The sequence below is a fragment of the Temnothorax americanus genome, unplaced genomic scaffold, assembly GCF_048541705.1.
Source record: "Temnothorax americanus isolate GAGA-0224 unplaced genomic scaffold, ASM4854170v1 Scaffold7, whole genome shotgun sequence".
Lineage (NCBI taxonomy): Eukaryota > Metazoa > Arthropoda > Insecta > Hymenoptera > Formicidae > Temnothorax > Temnothorax americanus.
Window position 1 is genome coordinate 3,374,620 of NW_027509792.1, and position 17,560 is coordinate 3,392,179.

General features: G+C 44.3%; 2 protein-coding genes and 1 long non-coding RNA gene across 5 annotated transcripts in view; 1 reads left to right on the forward strand and 2 right to left on the reverse strand.

The window, feature by feature from the left end:
* Gwl (serine/threonine-protein kinase greatwall) overlaps positions 1 to 17,560 on the reverse strand; it is a 150,433-nt gene that overhangs the window by 45,611 nt on the left and 87,262 nt on the right. The window lies entirely within an intron of this gene.
* Grh (grainy head) overlaps positions 1 to 17,560 on the forward strand; it is a 116,070-nt gene that overhangs the window by 24,729 nt on the left and 73,781 nt on the right. The gene's annotated exons all lie outside the window — the stretch shown is intronic.
* The window catches only part of LOC143906303 (uncharacterized), a 46,741-nt gene that overhangs the window by 17,088 nt on the left and 12,093 nt on the right, over positions 1 to 17,560 (reverse strand). The window contains exon 2 of the long non-coding RNA XR_013259476.1: positions 15,866 to 16,024. This is a non-coding gene — a long non-coding RNA (uncharacterized LOC143906303). The remainder of the gene's footprint in view (positions 1 to 15,865; positions 16,025 to 17,560) is intronic.

Consider the following 17,560-nt stretch of genomic DNA (forward strand, 5'->3'; position numbering starts at 1 on the left):
AATTAATTGACACGCATTATATCCCTAAGCCAGAACAAACGTGCAAGATCTAAAAGTTATTGCTAACTTTGTAATAATATTATATCTCTCAGAAACTTTGTACTACTTTTCTCCAAGACAGAATTTTAATATTTTCTAATTTCTAAAAATATCTCATTGCGTAACCATCTTTGTGTGTGTGTGTGTGTGTGTGTGTGTGTGTGTGTGTCTTGTGGATAGATTTTAAATATATATACCACGCATGCGAAGTATTTACTTATATAAGTAGACGCACGTTTTATTACAATCTGATTCGGCGTGTCTGTGAATTCCTTCGTTATATTAATCTACAATAGAGCGTATTGCCGGTCTGCCTTAGTGCCCGTTTGCAAGAAATAGCACGCCAGCAGTTTAGCGTACAAAGCTTATTCTACAATGAACGCGGGGTCGCGTTAACAGATCGTAAGACGCGAGGAGGAGGTTTGCGCGCGCGGAGATCTGCGGGGGGACGCGGCACATTCAACTCCGCGCATTCTGGAGCGGAGTGACGTGCGTTCTGCGTCCCATTGTGGCACGGCCTTAGGCATAGAGGTCCGGCCATGATAATCCGATCGAGCATTGTGCGTGGTCGCGCCGCGCCGCGCGGCGCGGCACGTCGCGTCGCGTCGCGTCGCCGCGTCATCCGGCGCAACGAGCGGACGAGCTCGTTCACCGTTCCCGCTCACCGGAGCGCGCGCGAGCGCGAGGAACGCGAGTAGGTGAGGAAGTAAGATATAAGGTAGGCCGATATAGGAGGACGCGAGGAACGTGCACGCACACCACGCTATCGCGCTCACGCACACTCGGACGCGCGGAACGGAGATAAGGAGAAAGAAGGAGCAACCGGAGGGCAGGAAGAAGGATGTCGGAGGGCAAGATGGCCGCTGCAACGGCGCGGCGCGGCGCGGCGCGGTCCAGACCTCTACGAGGAAAAGCGTCGGACCTCCGCATCGTCGTCCGTCTCCCCTTTTAATTCCCACCGCCGTCCTTCGTCTGTACTTGGTGCCTTCTTCGTCCTCCTGCCCGTCCTCTCTCCTTGCCCTTTCTCGCCTCCTTGCCCCTCTCGTTCCCTCTTTTCTGGCGCGGCAGCTCTCTCTCTCTCTCTCTCTCTCTCTCTCTCTCTCTCTCTCTCTCTCTCTCTCTCTCTCTCTCTCTCTCTCTCTCTCTCTCTTTCTCCCCTTCTGCCTCTCGCGCTTCTCTCGACTGTTTTTCTCTCTTTCTCGCTCCGTTTCTGTCGCGCTCTCGCCGTCTCGGTCCCGCCAACAATGATTCTGCTCGTTCTCCAATACGCTCTCCCTCCTTCGGGCGATCGCCATGATGCCACGTGATCGAGGAGCGTTAGACGTTTTATGCGAGCGGCTATCCAGAAAACCGGCGCAAAATCGCCGATTCGTACGTTTATCGAATTACGATGCTGCCTGTCGACAGACATCCACCTCTCCGTCTCTGTGTCCCTTCTGATGTTCGCGAGATTGTGTCCTCTTCTAGCAAAGGCGATAAAAACGCTCGGTTGCCGTGAATGTTCCGTCGATCGTGTCGATCAATAAGAATTCGTTAGGGAGAGATTAAGAAAAACTCTGAGGAGTTAAAAGAATTTTTTAAAATTCATGATTCTGATACGTCATAGAAAATAAATCGCAATATTAATTACGTATTTTATAATATAACGCTTATCCCGCAAGACCAAGCGCTAAAAAAATTTGCAATGTTTGTCGTACGATTAATATAAGATGGAGGACTATATTATGGCTTAACAAAATCCGTCTGTCCTTTCCCGATCTAATTCCTCGTGATTTTTTCATTCAATCACGCCCATATCAACTATCTTGTAACGTGAAGATATCTCCGAGACGAGATAAACCGAGAGAAAAATAAGCAATTAGCGTGTCCGAGCAACGCGTCTCATCGGTAGATCGTTAATTAACAAATTCCGCGAGAATTTCGATATTTTGCGTGTGCCCCTCTTTCACCCGTCGACGGCTCGACGGCTCGACACGCCTAAGAATTGCGAGAGAAAATAATCGCGAAATCGAGCCGCGCGAGAGCGCGGTTTCATAATTATCGGCATCGCCTGAAATTATTAGTCATTAAAGTGTATTGTCGGCCGTGTCGGTCGGACGGAGATCGTAATTGCGCGCGTTATCTCGCGAAACACCGCGTGTGTCTAATGTCGAGAAACAACCGCGTTACGTTTCGTTTCGCTCGGACATAAGGAAATTTGAAAAAAAATATCGATAATTGTGGTGATAAAAATGCGGGGAGAAACGCTCGAGCGTAAGCACTTTGGCACGCGATATATCGCCGAGTAATCATCCCATATTATTTACATTCTTCAATCTACGAGAGGCAATAATTTTTATGCGAGCAGTGTATTAAGATAATCGATGCATATGGTGTAATAATCGACGGGTTTCTTTCACTTCGCGACCGCCAATAAACATATATTCGTAATCAATTGTTGCGCACACGTATACTTCGTTCTGATTATACAATGTTCGATGGTATTTTTAATAACTTTTTATAATATCTCGGCGCTTAGCACGTCTCTGCTTCTGCTCAATTCCTCGTACATCTCTTCACCATATTAATATAATAGTCACGTAATCAGATATGTTTTGCATCGCGACAGGAAAAGAAAACATTGATCGACGCGATATATCAGTTTTACAAATCGATCAGGTTACAGAAGCAGCTCCCGGGTTTAAGAGCTCCGCGTCCGCCTTAACTGATTACTGATTGTATTATATTAATTACAGCGCGCGATCGACGGCTGGAATTAGATCGAGGAAACGCCGTAATCGAGCGAGAGGGAGTGTCGCGGAGGCCGTTTGTCGTCGGGCGCGCATTAATTCGTACAATTTCGCGGTCCGCGATCGCGTCGCGGCGGAAGGGATAATTGCGGTCGGTTCGCGCTATCTATCTAGGAACGCGATCGAGACTCGGCATGACTTTTTGCTCGCCACGGCGAACGGGCGATCGAAAAGCGATCGTGGAATTATACTGCGAGCTCTCTCGGCGGAGAGTCCGCGAGTCCCGCGAGTCCGGTCGTCAGATACACGTAATAACACCCTTTAATGCCCGTGTCACACTAGGCGATTGGCGATTGCGTTTACGTTTGCGTCTACGTCTTTTGACCACGCAGAACGGAAATCGCGAATCGCAATCGCCAGCAGCTACTTTCCGATTGGTCGAGAGACGTAAACGCAAACGTAGACGCAATCGCCAATCGCTAGTGTGATACGGGCATAACGCGGTACACGCTTGGCAATAATGTTGCAATGCGTCGGGTCCCTGGTGAGCTCCGACGGGGCCCCCGACGCGGCACGGCCACGTGTACCGGCGCGCGGCGCTCGAAGGGGGTAGCGGACGCGCCTCCGCCTCCTAAGTCCGGACGGACGTCCAATAAGTGATTTCACGGCAACGAACTCTCTCGGCGCGCGGAGCGAATTCCCCCCTTCGATCGGCGCGGAAAACCGGCGCATTCCCTATCCATCTGTCTGGATTCGCGTTTCGCTTTGCTCTCGTTGCCGCGTTATTCCGAGCGTAACACGGGTGTCTTGCCCGCTGATTGCGACTTGCCCGATAAACGGCAGTATCGCGGTCTCGCTCGATTTGAGATTACGCTCCGCGTCTCTTTTTTTTCCCCTCTCCTACGCTGCCATCGATCGTATATTATTATACCGCATGTTATTACGCTCGCCATTAGATCTGCTCGCTCAGACAGAAGTTCAGTGAACCGTAGATCTAATAATCTAACTTTGATACTCCACAAAAAATATAGTGCAATTTAAAGCATAATTGTTTTTATTGTAATTAGAAAGGTATTTAGAATGTAAAAAAACTCTCTGAAATTAAAAATGTCACTTTAAGTCGGATAACGTTTCTCATATTCAAATCTTAAGATTTCTCCTAACCTCTACATATAATTACCCACTATTGTTAATCTTATAGGCGAGCAATGCCACTCTTTAGTCACTCTTCATTGTCATTAATTGATCGTGACCGTTTGCAACGACCACATGTCATATAAAACTAACACGAAAAATGTGTTGATACAAAAAATTGATTATCATAATAATTAACATTATTGCGTACTAATACTTGAATATGTATATTGCATTATTATTCCCTCTCGTGTTCTTGAAGCAAAAAATTCAGAAAAACGTCAGTTTAGGTGAAATCATCAGCGTGTTCGCGGAGCGCACGCGGCCAAAGGCAAAAATTTAATAACGGCTTTCCCGATCGCTGGATGTCCGCAATGATCGGCGGCATTGATATCCTTCCATGCTTGGTTCTATATTTTTTCCCATCATTAATATTAATGATTTAATAACAGTTGTTATTACGATTTATTACACCACGCTCTGCGCGTGATGTTATCTGCAGTTATATATATATCAACGACTCTCTCGTTGCCTAAAGTGTACCGATTGTCGTGGCGAGCTTATATGCAACGCAATTATTGATACGCGAAAATATTTACACGATTGATATATCGAACCTCGCAGTAATTTACTTCCATTGATATCTTAAGCGCATTTCGCTGAATGGCGATCGTAGTACTTGTCAAAATCTGACGCACAGTTACAAATCGTAGAAGCCATTAGACACACTCCGGGCTTCAAGTTTGATTAATAATCCGACGTGCTAATATAAATCAATAGATGTCGGACGTTAATCTGTCAATCGGTTCGCGGTCGTGAACTTAATAACACCTATCCCGGTGGGATACTCCATAAATATAACGATCGTTACCATTTCATCGACAGTTGTCGCTCAAACGAAGGAATTCGCGAGCGACCCTTGAACGACTTCTCGAAAGTCGAGATAATCGAAGGGAACGGGCGTAGGAAAAATCACCTACGACGACTTATGCCCTTTTTCACCAACGTCGTTTAACTTGAACCTTAGTTCAATTCACTCTTTGTTTCTTTCTAACAGTCTTCCTTAGAAACAGACAAAGAGTGAATTGAACTAAGGTTCAAGTTAAACGACGTTGGTGAAAACGGGCATTAAACGGTAAAAGGGAGAAAGAAAAGAGGCGCGTTTATCGTGGGTTTGTTAATGAGAGCGCCAGCCGATAATCGATCGATTCGAGATAAGCTTGTTAACGAATCGAAACGCGTTACCCTCGATTTACCACAATTTTCGCGGCAGCCGTTTCACACGCCGCGATATATCATCGGTGTCCCGGCGATCGATATCCATCGGCCACGATAATTATCGGTGTTCGTCGTGGCGCGTCGCCTGGAATACTTTACAGCCGCCGTGCACTTACCGGCGCAATTATAAAGGCGGTTAATGAATGAACGAGAAATTGGCGCGACCGCGTGTATTTCATAACCGACGGTCGTAATTAATAAAATCGCATTTGCGAGCGAGCCGGCGCGATTCGACCGGCGCGGCGCACTCTCGGCGCCCTGCTCGATATTCAAATGCACCGGTCGCATTTCTCATAAAGGGGGAAAACCCTGCGATTAAGGAAAACTTGCTCCGGCATCTGGTTCGATCAGTACTTACGGTTATAGCGATCAGAGGCGGAAATGGAGACGAGAAAAATGTCAACCGGGGAGATACGGACAGATAATCGATTTAAGTTAAGCGATGTCGCGCTAGAGGAATGTAAATGAGGGATTATTTACCTAAGAGATTCGATAAGATTATCGCAGATTTATGTCAATGAATTCCGATGCGCTATTCAGCAAGATGGAATCTATTCGTAATGAAAATGCAATCTTCTCCGAGGCTACTAAAATATTTTTCGTGTTCCTGCACGCACATTAATCGTAAAGATATCTTGTAAAGTGATGCGTCAATTCGTAAATACAATGAGAATTTCGAGTGTGTGCGCGAATGCCGCGTGGAGACGACGAAAGCAAACGCGCGCGTGATGGACAAAACGAAATGGAGAGGAGAGAAAAAGTCAGATCCCGAAGAGCGTTTTTGCTCGAGGTGGCAATAAACGTTTGTCATTCGAATTCGGAAATGCGCAGGTGATTCAACAGTGGCCCTAAAATAAACGTGATGCGCCGCCACGGCTGTCTGAGATTTCGGTCTTAAATTTCGGCAAGTCACGTTAATCGCAGGTCGTGAATTTTTTTTCGGGACAAACCCCACGTCTCTGACGCAAACACAAATTCAATTTTTTCTATATTTTTTACCTTTCATACCTTTTTTTAAGAATCTGATCAAATGTCACAAGAGATACAATATATGACAGTTAAAAAATCGCCATCACTGATATGCAAAGTACAAAAAAAATACAACTTACATTGTAATTAAAAATATATGACATAAATACAAGTACGCGTTGTTAAATTCAAATTTATTTTATTCAATTATCATATATCTGTACTTAATATCAATTAGTTTTCTTAGCCTTGTTATTCCCATCAATTCTTCTAAATGTGACAATCTGAATCAGCGCATATATTTTTCCGAAAAATCAGAAGAATTAAAGACATATACAGATCAGGTGAAAGTAAAAGCATCGAAGTCGTGCTGGTGATAACTGGTTTATGGCACGAGACTAAGGATAACAGCACGAGATAGGGTACGGTTTCATTCATGGATATCTGAGATATCGCTCGAAAAACGGCGAAGCGGCAGCGGCGCGACTCGGCGCATATAATGATTATCTTAACCCGGTCTTCGTAAGGTTAATGATCGCCTAAGGGTCGCGTTAAAACACCCTCGACGCGGTTAGCGCCTCGAAGAAACGAGACGGATGGCGGAGCGATGGAGAAAGACGGAAAGAGAGAGAGAGGAGAGAGAGAGAGAGACAGACTCGTGTGCAGAACAAGTGCAGGCCTGGTCTCGGCGGCTGCAGGCGGGCAGACAGGTTGTCCAGATTCCACGGAAGGTCGTTCGCTTTGCTTACCGCGGGTCGCGAGAGGCAGTCTCGAACGCCGAGCACTTCGGCGTCCAACCGTAGTACCTAGGAGCGAGAAGGAGCAAGAGCGAAGGAGAGACGCGGACGAGTGAGCGAGCGAGCGAGGAGAAACGGACGGCACGCAGGTCGGACGGAGAGAATCGGCCGCGAGTAGGAGACGCGCGGTGACACGTGCACACGCGCGCGCGTGAACGCGTGTGTTTACACGCGACTCCGCGGACACTCGGAGAACAAACGTATGCGTTTTCCCGTCATCCGTCGTTCCTTTGCTCAGTCATCTTTACATTTTTCTCTCTTTTCTCCGCGTATTGATCCACGAGTGTAACCAGACCTCTCTCGCTGACGCGCTCGGTCCATGACCTGGTCTCGCATACTCGAACGGCCTTTGTGAATAGCTGATCCATGCATATGCGTGGATACTCGTGTATGTGAGCGTGCTCGTATCGCACGAGACGAAGATCTGTTTTTCTCAAATCGTATCTCGAATTGCAGGCATTGAAACAGTTATCGTTTTGGCAAAGATCAGAATAAAGTATCGTCATTTTTGAATGATATTTACTTATTATGCATATTTTAATTTTTTTTCTCTCTTTTAACATTGCGAACAAATAACCGAAGCAGTTATTTTAATCGCTAGATAATGTTTCAGATATCCATATTTCTTCAGAGTTTAAATTCTTACAGGCTAATTAATATTAATGATAGTTTCTCATAACTTGTAAATCAGAAACTTTCATCTTTTTTTCGCGACAAAAAACTATTCTAAGAATAACTTTCGTTTTGTGTTAACATTAAACCGGATGAATATTGGACCTAAATTTCTGTACAGAAAATTTTCACATTTGAATAATGAGAGCGAGTAAAATACATTTCTTCGTATATCTGATGTAACGTCGAGAATTGGATCTACCGAAATTATACACGGTTTCAATCCCTATATATCTCGAAGCTCCCGACAGGAGAAAAGAGGATTCAGCGGACATCGGATACCCAACTCTCCGCTGGTTCTCCACGTTGACTGCCGTCAGACCGGAGAAAGCTCCGTGTGGGCTTATGCGTGCGCAATTTGCGTGTGTCGCTCACGGATTATTCGCGCATGGGTGCTCCCGTGTGCTGCACGTGGTATACCGGCACGCTCGTATCCGGGCGGGTTCATGGGTGTGTTTCTCTACACTCCTGCTCCGTGGAATTCTTTATGGGATCTATCCGCGGATTGCTTCCCGGATACCGAACAAACGCCAAGTTCTCCGGTTGTCACGAAAGATCGTTATAGAGCGACACGGCGTTCTCCCGTCCGAGAAATCGAGCAAAATTGCACGTTTATTTTGCGAAAGCGGATTATTATTGCTTTAAAAGCAAATACGCAATTTGTCTCACATAACAATATTACGTAATGTAAGCACGGTACGATAGGTAATGATTATAATGATAAAACTTGTAGTTTATTCGAACAAGAAGACATCAGCTGTGAAATATCACTCGTGTATTTTCTTTAAAAAACGCGCATGCTGGCGATCTGCAAATAATATCAACTCGGAGAAACGACGGTTGAAGGAAATAGTCGATAGGATTTAATGAGTAAATATAATCTACCATCGAGAAATCTCCTTTATCATGGATTAATAGTGAATTATGATCATTAATCAGGACGTAGAATTTAGATAGCATAACTTGACGGGTGCAAGTTGCGTCATATGCGAATCTGGTTCCAATAGAAACTCTCCCGGCGAGAGAGGGCTATCTTTTCACGGCGGCTGAGCGCTGCCGCCGGTAGTGATATACAGAAGGTCGGTTCTCTACGTCAGTCACGCATACATACAAAAAAAAACCGTTCCTTCAGACACATTTCATTTTCGTCTCATTCTCAGCCGATGAGTGCCACACTCAATGAGGAAGAATTCAACGCTAGCGAAGTATTATAGGCAGGCAAGGCAGGTCGGGGTGGTAGAAAGAGAGAGGCAGCTGATGTCCACGGTCGGATCTACGGTCAGGTTGCTTTTTTAGCCGTCGCTTGAACGACAGCCACGAAGAGAGCACAATCGGCCGGATTAGCGAGCCTTGTGCTATCTCGCGCATTGTTAGCTCGGAGCGGCGTGCACACACGCGTATATAACGTGCGTGCGCGTGCATATCGGCTCACGCCCTCGGAGACATCGCCGTCGCCGTCGCCGTCGCCGTCGCCGTCGTCTTCGCGAGCGCGCGAGCAGCTGTTTTTCTCGCGTCACACGAAGAGGAATGCCTTTGATTTACGACGATTGCACTCGCGCGCGACGATTGCAACTTTGCATGCCGGCGAGTGGACGAGAGTGTGGGAAGGGGTGGTTTTTATCGCCCCCACCTTTCGGATGGGCGTACGCTCGTTAGCCCGCAACTGCGTGATAACAACATCACGCATAATTATGCGATTTGCACATTTGAGCGACTCCGCATTTCTTTTTTACACACGCTACTTTTCATAAATCTCCTGTAAGTTTCTACTGACTGTTGAGCTTCTTCTTTTTGGGAAATCGCGTTTACGCGAAATGCTGGATGGTGACGTGCTACGTGTTTGCAACAAAAATAAGTTAATACCATGATTTTCTACCGTCAAAAGTATCCTCTAATTTTGTAACCGCTCAAATATAACGATGTTATAGAAATACAACAAAGGACAAAAAATTACAATTGGTATACTTTCTTTGACGGTTATACATATATATAGCTGTCTTTTTGTTGAAGATGTGAAAAAATAGCATAAAAGCAGTCATTGATGAACGCTAAAGATAATATCATATTTTCTCTACGTCATAAGTCAACTTTTTCCTTTTTTTTTAATTACGATTTTTTAAACTCGTCTCTCGATGATTGTAGTTATTTTCCATTTAAATGTCTCATGCAATCTGAAGTACATGATGGCTTAGAAAACAGATTTGAACAGATTCGTAATTATAAGTGAACGGAAGTATAATTGCAAGCAGGATGCAAAGAGTTAGGTAGAGACGGTTGATAATTTGAAAGATGCACGTACGTATAACGAGAACGTAATAGTATGTAATTATATATTGATGATTTTATCTTGGACAATTATCGTATATTATGCGCTATAAACAACATGCGAGGCTCAAATCCTACTTCGATCTCAAAGCTGAAATCGAAATGCTCAATCGATTAAACCTTGAACGATGTGTTTATATTTAAAGTCAATAGTTCCGCGCTAAACTGATAGGGACTTGCATAAGCTGTTTTTACGTTCGTTATTTTAAATTCCCCTGTTACACTTAGAAATCCACATTATTCTACATATTTTACATTACATGGACACTCAATTTTTATTAAACAATTAGAAACGTCGCTTTAATTGTCATCTCAATTTTGTATACGTATGGGTTTCGTCAGTTGCGTAAATCGTCCTTGATAATCGATAAACTGTATTAAACATTTATTTATAGATTATGTCAAATAAAATGAGATTCCGATTAACATTCGCAAAACAAAAACGTTCAGATCGGTCTAACGCATGTTCGGTAACGATCGCGAGTCACGAAAGATTACGAATTCAAGTGCGTGTTTAACGGCTGCCATGGATCTCCGCTTTACGATCCATAACTCAGCCACCACGTTTCCCCCATAAACAGCCCGATAACAGAGACTCGGAATTAATCGTGAAATCGTGAATCTCTCTCTCTCTCTCTCTCTCTCTCTCTCTCTCTCTCTCTCTCTCTCTCTCTCTCTCTCTCTCTCTCTCTCTCTCTCTCTCTCTCTCTCTCTCTCTCTCTCTCTCTCGCCGGCCGATCTCTTTCTTATCTCGCGCACTCGAGCCGAGTTGCTACACGATCAAGTTGTCGCGATCGGCGCGCAATGACGTTTGTCGGATCTCGTCTTACCGATCGCCACTGAACTCGTCGGATTAGTCTAACGATCGCACGCTCTATCACCGGCGCTAAAACGGCTTCGCGATTACGATGCGATAACACGCGGTCGTGTCAGGGCTCGCTTCTTAAAACGGCTCGGAATACTCGTCTCGCTATATCGCACGCGTCTAATCGATACTTCGATCTCCCGACGGTCTTCCAGAGCTTAATTACTCCGTAGAATCTTCGTGTACAAATGCTTATTAACCGTGTGTCAACACGAACACGCTGAACGCAGGTCCATCGCGTAACGGACAGAATATCTATTTCTGTCTCTATTCCGTTAGAGTTCCACAATTTCTCACGTTCGGTAATCAGAATTCGTGCCCAAATAAATTTTGTTTATTGTAAATAAATCTTCACAAAGTTGTGCCCATATCACCGCATATGATTAACTATTCTTAGAAATTTTGATGTAAATTTCGTAAGTGGCCACTCGATCTCCAAATCAATTAATTCTCACGTTCACTTTTATAATGTAAATGTATTCAAAGAGTATGTATGAATGTAATTTCTGCTTCAATGCGATAAAGTTCTCACGCGAATCTCAAGAATCATCTTAAAAATCAAGATTGTGAAGGAGAAACAGTTTGTCGCGCGTTTCTGTTTGTATTTGAGTTAAGCGATGAAGCAACACGAAACTCTTTAAAACGACGAAAGCAGCTTTGGAGTAAAACTTTGTCGCAATATCTTAACGATCGCGCTTCAGCGGCGAGTTGGCTTTGCAATTACCTCGCGATAAGTATTATCTAATGCGTGTGTCGCATTATTTCCCGAACCCGCATAACCGTAAGTATATATAGGCGCAAAAGTTCGCCTGCTAACGAGAATGCATGCCTTTTACAGAAGATTCCACGTGTCTCGCGCTCTCTCTGCGCGCCGTTCTTCCTCTCAATATTTTCAAAGATAATCGGAGATCTTAAATTTTCATAAACGAAACTGACGCGCCGTGACGCTTAAACGTAATTTAATAAATTCCGTAGCGTCTGCGCCGCGGATTAGCTTGAAAATCGCGCGACCGTATCGGCGACAATAAAACGCACACCGGCAATTATGTCACGATAAGTTGCGGTGCATCGGCAACGAGTTTTATCTTTAGTGTCGGTCGGAGTGCTTACGTTCGGTCATTTCAGCGAAGCATATCGCCGGTAGGACCTCTTTGTCAACGAGGATGCGCATACGCGAACGCAAATGTCTGCGAACGTGGAAGAAACGCGATCTCTCTTCGTGAACGCGAGATACGCTCTCGCCCTTCGTTTATAAAGCAATTTATTTCGGGGATGCAGCGACATCCCCGGGCGCTTTCATCTTAATGCGCGAGAATGGGTTCGTTAATTGCCCCTCTTTGTGTACTAATCGCCCCCCGTAAAACGTGATTGCATCTAAGGTCTACACGGTTTATTAAATAACGGCAATTTCAGATTGCTTTAAAAAATATACACTGAACGAAATGGATACGACGACCCCCCGTGGGACGATATATAGCCTTGCATTTTTGTCCTACCGACTACATGAGAATATCGTACTTATAACAAACTTTTATCAATTAAACAATTTATATGGTTATCAGGTCTACATATTGTACGATTTTATGGCCGCCAATAATCTCTTCTTATATATGTATATTATGCACCAAGAGATGAAAGTACATCTTTTGACATTCTTGACCAATAATTTTTTTGGAAATGAATCTGTTTAACATATATAAATGTTTGAAACGTGATGAGGTGATATTGATATACCTAGCATTATAATGATTATTATTTTAAATTGGCATTATATTGATTATTTTATATATGTTTCTTTTATTTTCTGCTTCCGCGACATGCGGAACATCTTGACACGAGAAAAGGAAGATTCAGGACAGAGAAAGGTTCAATTGAATGAATCAATCTATTCCTAACGCAACATAGTTCGCACATTAGAAAGTCACAACCCGGGGTCAAGCCGTTCAGATTGCATCATAATGTTGCAAGTCCAATAAAGTGCATACGACAGCTATTCATTTAGATAATAGACGTATACATGCTAACTATCGCGTAGCAAAGCATAGACAAAAGCAAAGCGCTTCTCGATGAAAGATACAGTTTACCGGAGTTAAAAGCATGTTCGCTCGTGACATTTGATCTCAAAATATATTCTGTCTAGGCCTCTCGACCTCTCCGTGACGTATTAGAAAGTCATTATACCAAGTTTTCCCTAACACAAACTTATTCCGCGGCGCTCTATAGAAATTTCTGATCGCTCTATCAAAAACAATGCTATCAATCACGAACAGGCGTGCAGGAACAAAGATGTCAGACGAACTGTTAATGCATACGCGAGTCGAATACGTTACATGAGTTAAAATGTAGTCGGAGAAAACGTGAGTCTAACTTGCCAAACTCTCGAAACATCCGCAATTAGATATTCATCGTATATTTAAATCGACTTTTGATCTATTCGCTTAATTCGCCTTTAATTAGTTACCGAAATCGCTTCTATATATATATCTGAAATTTGGAATAACAATCTAATCCTCTTCTTGACATTTTTAATTGTCAGAAAGTATTAGAGAGAAGGAAAGATTAGAAATATATTAAAATTTTCCATGTATTTTTGTATTTATACACAAATTAATTTCAAAAGAGAACGGTCGAGCTAACACCGCGGATATTCGCACGTATTCGGTATATTTTTAAGAAATCTCCCGCCTTTCTCTCTCCTATCCCTTCCTCTTCCTCCGTCATCGTCGACGATCCCCGATCGATCTCGCGACGTCCTTCCGAGGAACTCGCTCGATCCGCCTCCAGATATCTCTCGCTGCGTACACGCAACGCGACACGCGTGTATGCGTGCTCGCGGACGCGTGTATCAGCGGCGCAATGGAGAAATGGAAGTATACCTAACCTGAGCCTAAGGCCTATCTATCGTGTGGAGAACCTAACCGTGTGCCCGATAGAAGGATCGAGAAAGAGAGGAGAGAGAGAAAGAGAGAGAGAGAGAGAGAGAGAGAGAGAGAGAGAGAGAGAGAGAGAGAGAGGAGAGCAAAGAAACGACGCCGAGGAGAAGTGCGTGCCTTGCCTCGCGGAGAGAAGGCAAGGGAAGAGAAAAAGAGAGTAGAGCGGAGACAGGGCGTGGTCCAGCCTTGCTCTTACTTATAATTATATTTATTCGCACAGCGTACGTATGCGGCTATAGCCATTGATATACGATCGCAACGAGGTCTCGGCTTACCGCGGTGAGACCCGATGTTACACCGCAATGCGCTGGAAAAAAGGTGGGCCGAAGCGTCGCGATTTCGGCATTGAATGAGGACGAGTGGCACAGGTGTGACGAACGCAATGACGAGGAGTTTAACTCTTAAGTAACATGCTCTGTTTCGACTGATACGGTCCTTCAGGATCTCTAATTCTCTATAGGGTGTTCAGTTCTGGTTGAGAAAAAATTTTAGAGAAAAAAATGCCGCTTGAACAAAGGGATTTTAATTTTATACTGAAATAACTTTTTGCTGTATATATTATATTTCATAAACAAAAGATAAGGAACTTAAATTTCTTAAATTATTAATTCATCTGCATAATTTATTTATTATTCAATTATTTCTTAATACATAATTCCAAGCTACTTAATTTTTTGCGATCAAAAAAATATTTCATGTTAATTTTAATAAAAATAAAGGCAAGTCTCTCTAATTCGAATATCCTTAATCCGCGCATTCCTTTGGGTGCTGGACCGTTCTCGAGATATAACGACGAGATATGGAAAAAGACGAAATTCGTGGTCGGTCGTAAAAATCGCAGAACGCTCTCTCGCTTGAGATAAGGGAGGCCTTGATCTTTCTCGGATTTTGGATTTATGGCGGGTGACCGATACACGGCGAATCAAGAGACACGGTAGTGTCTCGCGCCAAGTACACGCGGAGCGAGACCGACCGTGACTCTTTTACGCGACGCGTTATACTTATATATACGGAACGAGTGTTTGTCTTGAAGGCCACGACGACAATTTAAGTAAGTTCTAGCTGTTTTGAAGAGCAGCGACTTCTCGGTCACGCTTAAACTCACCTGGCCGCGCCGGAGTGAAAATTGCTTCGGTTATCGGACCTACCGATGTCTTAATAATAACGGTCTGCCGCGCGCTGCTGAAAGGCATAAACGTAACGGCCGGTATCATAGTAATTTGAACATCATCTTAAATGCAATGAAGCTGGGTATTTTAATGGGCCGCACATTATTAGCGCGCGCGCGCGGTTGCTCTACGAGCCCGCGCACCTGAATCACAATTCTTTCATATTTTATGTATCCGTAAGCACGCGGTAAATCCGGTTAAAAGTATCACTTACTTCGCCCGCGTTTCTTTCCTGAAAACGTTGTAAAACACCGGTTATTAGCGGTAATAAACTGTTACGAGCGTGCGCTTTTCGACGCGCTTGCATGCAGAATGTTAGGCGGCTAGGCTCCCGTGTAATCCAGGATGATCGCGATTGTTGCCTGAGGTAATAATCCGATACTGCTGGAATAATTATCGGGACGATTAATATTTAGTCGTGATTAGCACTTAATTTATCACTCGTGAAAATGGCTTCGATTTATCACGGCCGATGGAGTGACGGAAATCTGCTAGTTTTACGCACGACCGCGAACAATCCGCCGTCGCGCAATTGGCGGCACTTTTGCATTTTTCTTTTTGTCGAGATTCCTAATGGGATGCACGAAGACGATCCTCTAGCGCGCGCAAGCAGCTTGCGCGCTTCAAAGAAGAGGGACAGCGAGCAGTTAGGGGCAGAGATCAAAAGAGAAAAAAGAGTTCCGAGAAGGTTTGTGAGCATTGACCATCGGGTATACTGCCACCGTTCCAGGTGGTACTCATATACAAATTATGGTAATGACCGATCGATTCCCTCTAGCTCGTCACTCTCCTTCGTTTCTCTCTCGCTTTTTTCCTCCTGTCTACCCTATACACGTTTCTACCTCCTTATGCGCTCGCATCGACGTCGAACCCTCGTTGCATCACGAGGCCGTTGCTGCCCTTGTGCATTCGCGCGCAATTAGCCCCGTCTTTCTCTCATATACGCCGGACTTACCTTTGATATTTTGATCCAATGCGTAACGCGATACACGGATGCGGTTCGTTCTTACGGAGGAACGCTTCGATATTATCGGAGTATCGGATGCTCCTCTGTCTCAGAGACGGCGGGTATTCTCTCTTGGATATTTTAATTTCAATATAGCAGTCATCGAGTCTGGAATCAGATAGGGAATATCGAGGGTCAGGAACTGTGGATAAAAATATCTCGCAAGTGACAGTTACAAAACATATATTTTGTAAATATATTACAAAAATTTAATTGAAGTCATAATTAACAATTCAATTGAAATTAGAATTTGTCTTCAAGCATTCTCGAAGCATTCGTGAGACAAAATAGATACATCGAATTAATCTTTGAAAAAAAAAAAACGGATTAATGCGCTTTTCTCCCATCACTTTAGTTAATTGCCTTGAATTTGATTAATCTATTGTTGCAAGATCGTGACAATTACTATAAAATTATTTGTTCCACCTGCGCTTGTCATTCTCTCATCGTTGTTGACTTTCGCACGATACCGACTGTCCAATCGCGGTTTACCTTTGATATTATAATCTGTCTCTCAACCGGAATACGTGACACGGGGCTTAAAGCGTTACACGCGCACGTACGGCGTCTGGACGGACTTAACTCGCGATTGTTCGCTTTGATATGTGCTACGGTGGATAAAACATAGAGCGTTTTAAACGCACGCAGAAACCGTGTCAAAAAGAGATCCAATTTCAGCGTCGTATATAAAAATATATAAAGGAAGTACATATATATTCTCCATCAATTCGTATCTCAGTCGCTCTTTACGTTTCTACAGATATATAACTTTGTGAAAGTCATGTATCAGGGAGATTGGAGACTGCGAAAATAATTTTGTCTTTTTCCCCCTTATTGTAACTGATGAGACAAGATACTTATATCTTACTTTTCACGAAGGAAAAATATGGCCTCTGGATACGAAATAGAATCTTATCTCAGTTAGATCTTACGCGGATAATGTTCGCTCGGGAGACGAATGCGATGTTCAACGAGCTCGCGGGTGAGCAAGGCGAAGCGGAGGTAAGCGATAACATAGTAAGCGATAAGTCGACAATTTAAGCGGCATGCGCCGACGAATTGCGTTTGCACCGAGTGGCAAGTTTATTTATGATGAACCGTCGCGTCCGTCGCGATGCGCACGTGCGTTTTCCCGTACAAATGTCACGGAGCCTCCGCGCTGCCGCGTTACGACCGCGCGTAATGATCCGCGGTTTCTCGCGAGAGGCGCAAGACGCGTGTGCGTGCTCCGCGCGCGAAAAAGAGAGAGAGAGAGAGAGCACACACCAGACACCACGCGTTACCCAAAGGCCTTTCAAACGTTGCCGGGTATATCGGTGCTTTTTATCGTTGTACCACACGCGCAAAAGCCTTTCGAACGTCCGGCACGCCGGACGGTATATCAGCATTTTTATCGTGTCTCACCATTAGCGCGCACGCACGACCTTTCGATCGGCCGATTCGTAACTTCGATTACCGGACAAGCGATAGAACCTTATAAACGTCGGATCGATTATGCCTTTTCCACGATCTATAATCGCGATCGATATCCTACGCGCACATTAGCAACCGATAAGCGGCTAGGTGTGGGTGTACTCGCTCATTGATCCTTCTGTTTTGCAAGAATAAGAATGAAGTAATGCGAAGTTGTTTTTATTGCCGTCT